The following is a 6,575-nucleotide window of genomic DNA, read 5'->3' as shown; positions in this document are numbered from 1 at the left end:
GACGCTGCCAAAAAGTTAATTCGGAGGTCTCCGGTGCCCATGTAACCCAAGGTGGCCCTGTGGAAAGCAGGACTGTATGCGGCGAGAGAATCTCAGAAGAGGCGTTGGGGCATCCTTCGCCGGAACCCGTAGTCAAATAATCTTGTATTATTTAAAAGGGCGAAGTCACCTAATAAACGTGTACCTCGTGATGTGAAACGACATAGCTGGAGCATCTTCCCATCATTCTTTAATTCATACACGGACACATGCAGGGAATGGACAAGAATACGTAAGCTGAAAGGGCAACAGACTCCCATTCTCCCCCAGGTTAGCATAACAGGGGACACGCTTAATGACCAGGCTAACACGGTTGCACAACACCTTCAACGCGTGTTCAGTTCCGCACAGAATACAAATGTCTTCTTGAAACATTGAACGTCTTGTGAAAATAGGTCCCTAAACGACAACAACGTATCACAGACTTCTTACAACTCTTTTTTCACTACATGAGCTGAGGCATCCTCTGACCCCGTGTAAGTCATCAGCTCTAGGCTCAGAAGACATCACGCATACAATAATACAACTACATGCAGACATTCCTTCAATGCTCTTCCACCTATAATACAAGATATGGCTTTTGTGGCTTATTCTAAGGTTATTGCGGGAGGTCATAGTAGTGGCTTTCTTAGGAGAGGAAAAATACCCATCGTCAACAACTTCCTCTCCCTTTGCCCAGACGAGCTGCCTGCGCAAGCTTCTCGAGAAGGTGCATAACAGGAAACCTAAGTAATTTCTTAAGCGCAATGGTCTCCCCGAGAGCTGTGAGGCAAGCCTCGGCTACGAGGCCATTCAGACCAGATAAGCTTGTGGACCCCGAAAGGTATGTTGAGGGTGCACTCGTTCATAATAAGTTTTGCATCACAGTGCGTTTGACCTCCAGAAGGCGTATGGCACTGCTTGGCATTACGACATCTTCAGCGAACGAAATCATTCGCTGTGTAGCAACTTACTACAGTTTTGCCTGTTCCATGTTTGAAAAGACAATCCGTATCAGAGTTTTTTCATTTCGTGTGCAGGAGATTGGTGTTCATCAAGGGGGTGTCTGGAGCTGCACGTCGTTTATGGCAAAGATGGATTCTCTTTAGATGGCAATGCCACCACCAATTCCTTGTTCAGTTTTTGTGGATTAGGTGAAAATGGCTGATGTGCAAGTGGATGTTGTGCAAGGGGATGTGCAAGTTAAAATCTTGTAATATGTCTTCCTACGGACGACACGTCCAACTTGGGCTTGTCAAACTTGCTCTCTTGGCAGATAAAAATGGTTTTAAGGTAATACTCGAAAGAAACCTGCGCAATATTCTCCAAAAAGCGCAGAAGATTATCCATCCCAAACTCCAAAGTAATGTCGACTTTATTCCTGCAAACCAGCAGCACAAGTTTTTAGGTGTTATCGTTGATATTAACCTCACATTCATTTCACAACTCAAAAACCTTAAACACAAATACTTAAAAAACTAGGATCATCCTGAAGGTCCCGTCAAACCAGTGCTATGGTGCGGACAAGTAACTCCTCCTGCTTGTCGTCTATTCTGCCTTGATGGGGTCTCGGCTGTACTGATGCAGTGTTGTGTATGGGTCGGCTAGTAAAACAGCACTGAAGACGTTTGATTCAGTGGTGCACGGAGTGCTTAGCCTTGCCTAGGAGGCTTTTCACGCAGTTTGTCCATTGAATGCAACAGCTGGTACCTATAACATCAACAAATATACATGAATTTACTATATGCTTTCAAGATCTCTTCAGGAAATAGCCATTCTTTTAGGGGTGCCCTTATTGATTCATTCCTGTCCGAACCTTCTGTCTCTCGCCAATCTCTTTCTCTTCCTTTTTTGCTCAGAGTTAAGAAGGAGGTGCCGGCTCTCACCATCTCCTTTTACGATTTGTAGACATCATCAATTATTGCATATTAGCCGCCATGGCAACTTAAGCCTGTTCTATGTCACTTATCGCTCGTGAAAATATGTAAAAACTGGGTTGCGAGATCTGCTATTCTGAAACACTGCTGGTCTCTGCAGAATAAATATAAATGTGCTGAATTAACAGTGTTGTCTCAAAAATTTCAGCTATGCTGTCGTGCACTGTTTATGGTCCAAACTATAATTCCTGCAGAACCATGAGCGTACACACCACTATCATCTCAGCAGAAGGGTTCGGCATTTTATCAATGTAAAACACACCTTTAAAAACAAATTTTTAGGTCTGCCACCTTTAGAGACTCTTTCAGCATTGTGCGTGAATTGTAATCACACAGACCCAGAAAAAATACATTGCCACTCTAGTTTTTAATGCCGTGTCTGTCTATAGTAACAGAGTTTGTACTAATCCTTTGCTGGATTTTAGGCCAAGCTGGAATCATGGGGAACAAGAACACGGATAAAATAGGCGCCACTGCGAAACTTACAATTACAATGGTTATAACCCCAGAACTGTGCAGCAGCCTCAAGCCACACAAAAGACGCACCTTCGCAAAACATTTCAAGGTGCCTGGCCTAAACAGACAGACAACAAGTTACTCATAAAAAAACCACACTTAGGAATTAAAAAGCAATCGTTATCCGCAACAATTAAACGCAATCATTATCCTCGTCCGTGTGTCATGAGGGGAGCACAAGAGAGAGCTACAGACGGGAAGTACGCCAAGCCAGATGCCGCTACTTCTAGCGCGCACTGACGCACGCCACATTGGGAGAAATGTAAACGCGGTAGAAAAAACAGGCGTACCATTAATGCATGAGAAAAAAGAAAATGGAGATTTGTATGACGATGACTACAGCTAGCACAGTGATGAGCGATGGCAGAGCATGCCTATCCACAATTTGCAACCTAGCGAAATGCGTGGGGGTGTGTCCTTCAGTACCTACACATAACTAAATCGTCGAGTTGAGCTATCGGTCAAGTCTTCCGTGGCTAAGTGGAAGCTAAGCATATATTTATCTAGGCGTATGGTTATATGCCTAGCAGAGTAAGTGCCGTCATCTTTTTCTTCTTTGAAAAGGGCAGAATCCGTTTCTCTCACGAAATCGGTCTCTGAGAGCACGCAGCAAACGCGGATGAGGCTGCAGCGCGGTGGGACACAGACATCGTGATCTACTATCCCAGTTTGGTTCAACATGATTGTGGGCTTCTTCCAAGTGTTGATTTCAACAAACACTTTTCTGATTCTGTGATTGTTAGCGTAACACTTGAAAAGGGTTTCTTAGATGTATCCGCAAATTAGGAATGCACACTTGAAGAAAACAGGTTTTCGTTTTCTAACAAATTTTATAACTCGAGACTGACAGTTATCTCTCTTTTTAAGAAGATTGCCTGAAGAGGCTCATGTATGGGGTCAACGGCCTACCGGTAATTGCGACGGACGTTTACCTCGTGCTCACCCAATTTTACTCCGCGAATTTCTTCCTGCTACAGCGAATTGGAGAGGTAGAGTGCATGACAGCGTCTTGCTATTTGCACACGCAGTCTCTGAATCTGCTGTGGAGTTAACGCGCAGCAGTGCCCACTTACCGAGGCAACCCACTTCGGATGTGGAAAGAGCGGGTTTCTTTTTTCAAAGAACGTGACGAAACCTAGGCTTTAATGGGGGCGATGGCGGGCTTGAGGGAGACGCGATGGCAGGGACAAATGTAGGTGAAATACCCCTTCTCGCGAATGCACAGGTATTTGGGTATTGGTGTATTTGTTTTTCGGCACCTAGAGGGAACTTGTTGATATCTGTAGCCAATCATGCTTTTTTCACGTTGTTACTAGATTTGTGGGGAATGGGGTGTGGCCCGGAGAGCTTCAATCGACATGCACGAGCCCGGTCCAGTGTTAGGGCGCACATTACTGTAGGCAGCACTAACTCCTTTTCTAAAAAGGGATTCACGGACCTTGATCAAATCCCTTCCTGCATTTACAGTTGGAGCGCAAGCCCTGGCCGGAACATTGAGAGAGTCGTGGACGAGCAAGCACAAAGGCAAATGTTCGCACTCCTCTCGCATGCTGCTGCTGACGCAACTGTTGACGCGCCAGTACCAGGACAGCTGATGATGACAAAAGGATGGTAATTATGATGATGATAGTAGCAACAAATGCAGATGATGGTACCGGCACTACAGGGCTGCGCCTAGCGAGAATCGCGTTACGATAATTGTATGTGTGCCGCACTGTGCGCGATCAACATTGTATAGTATCCACAACGCAGGCAGTTGTGCATATTTGGCCCCGATCGACGTGCTTAGTCCGTCAGGGGTCGATCCTTGAGAACGTCCGGTACGCAGATGGACCTCCGGTGGCGTCAGCTGGGAGTGGAGGCTGGGCACAAGTAGGCGGAGGGCGTAGCAGTCACGAAGTAAAAGCGACACGAGCCGGGGCCACTGCGTAGACGACGAGACGATATTAGCAGAATGGGCGCTGAACCAACAGACACTTGCGACGCAGGTACACTGACGTTCGGCTGCACGTAGGAACAGGAATATAGCCTTGACGATGAAGTTCTGAGCACTGGTTCTGTGCAGCCTCGTTGCACGGGTTCGAAGCGCCCAAGTTATGTAACGCTGATGATGGGTCCAAAACAGTAGTCGCCATTGACAGCGGGTGTATGAAAGGCGCTGGGCAAGACGGCGCTGAGGGTTCCTGGATACGCGCCTAGAAAGTGCCAACGATGAAGCTTGTTTTGGCAACAGATGCTTAGGGAGTGCACTGGTGATGTCGGTGCCGCTTCGCAGAAGCACGCTGAGCCCGTGGCGACATCGAGTTGTTAGCGACCAGGACGCGTGCTGCTGTTCCGTGGGCCTTTGTGAGTGCTTGATGGTCGCGGTTGCGAGAAGGCTCTTGCACCACCTGCAACAGCGCTGTAGTCGTAGATGCTTTGTCAACGTACTTTTCAATGCAGAGTTTTTGGTATTCCTCGGGTGGTGGAGAGGCAAAATTGTTCTTCCGGCGGGTTGTGGTCAGTCGGACGGGAGACACGAGTTTGTCGGCGTTGACGTTCGGAGCCACAAGGTGCATGTAGTGCAAGTCATGCTGCGACTACTGTAAAGCAGGGCTTTGTGCCCACATTTAGTGAAGGGTGCATGCAACTCAGGCGTAGCGGGTGACGACGTTCAAAAGGATTTTGTGGTGACGAAGCAAAGTCGCCCACCGTAAAACTCGCATGGGGTAGAAAGAGGAAGAGGGCTGGGAGCGGTTGGCATGAGTGACGACATAGGCAGCGAGTATTGTCGCTGTAGGTGTCGCTGCCTAAGTGATGGTGGAGTCCACGATAGCGAAACTCGCGTTAGGAAACAACGCGGGTGAAGCTAAGGTGCGATAGGCGGCGGCGAAGCGTGCGCTGACCGTTCCGGTACCCCCTCTGCTGTAGGCCGAAAGCAGTCGTCTGTGAAACCTTAATGTGCGAGGAAACAAACGCGAACTTCGTCGTAGGGGGGTTCGCTGGCGGTGGGAGGGCGACGCCGCTGGGGAACTTTCACGGATGCGTCTCCCAGAGGATGGACTGCTTCAGACGGTGTATACTGACGTGATTGAGCCAGATGGTTGCCTCGAACTTGACAACCAACCTCTGAGGTGGCGGGGCTCGAACGCTGGTATCGGCGGGTCACCCCACGTCGCAATTTTGGTGTACCGGTGGCCGGGTATAATGCTCGGGAAGTCACTACTTGTAGAAAGAGGGGCCATCGACTGGGTGAACGGTTGCGTCCGACATTTAGCGAGCGTGCGTAGGCCCAGCCAGAACTTGGAGAGCGCCGAAGAAGAGCTACCACCCAGCTGCAGAGTCCCGTTCTAACTCTTCATGCTTGGTTCTGCGGATGCGCCATTGCCAGGACGCTGATGACGATGATGAAAAGATTGGTTGGATGATGATAGTGGCACCATATGCAGATGGCGGGGCCGTCACTACACCGCAATTCGGCTCACGAGCAGTGGGACAGTGAGCCTGCCATCTCAGACCGGACAAAGCACCTTTGGCTTGCTGAATGGGCGAAGACGGCAGGCTACACAAACGGAGTCTTGGACTTTGAACCCGGCATAAGATTCCGCTCGAATTCACTGTTAATAAAGTTTTGCTCCTCCTATTCCTCCATCTTTGACCAGCTACAACTGTCAATGCCATTACGGTCGCGCTAAAACAACTTCCTCGTACAAGGAAACACTCCAATGAAATTCCTTCACGTCTCACCCCACGGTGGGTGTGAGGGATCATAAAGCATAGCATACCTTGCGTAGTCGACACGACGTGTAGCGGAGAAGAGAACAAATGGCAACGGAAGGCAAGTAAGTCTTGAAAAAATTTCCCCGCATTTCCCCGAGGGGAAGAATGTGAAAGTGCGAATGCACGAGTTGAATTTGCGATGTTCGGTAATGTTCGCGAAAGAGAGATCACACACACACACAACTACAAAGAAAGAAAGATGCATTTATTCACAGACACCTATTTGTGTTGTCGTTGTACTTGATTGCTAGAGCGGATCTCAGCTTTGAAATTTCGTGTCAGTACTCCTTTAGGCGGGTGCATTAGCCCTTCTCACGCCCGATTCCTGGCCAATCCCCAACGTGG

The sequence above is a fragment of the Haemaphysalis longicornis genome, unplaced genomic scaffold (assembly GCF_048455015.1).
Source record: "Haemaphysalis longicornis isolate Haplotype H1 unplaced genomic scaffold, Haemaphysalis longicornis Haplotype H1 scaffold_11, whole genome shotgun sequence".
In the NCBI taxonomy this organism is placed as follows: domain Eukaryota; kingdom Metazoa; phylum Arthropoda; class Arachnida; order Ixodida; family Ixodidae; genus Haemaphysalis; species Haemaphysalis longicornis.
The sequence above is the reverse complement of the archived record's forward strand: the minus strand, read 5'-3'. Positions refer to the sequence as shown.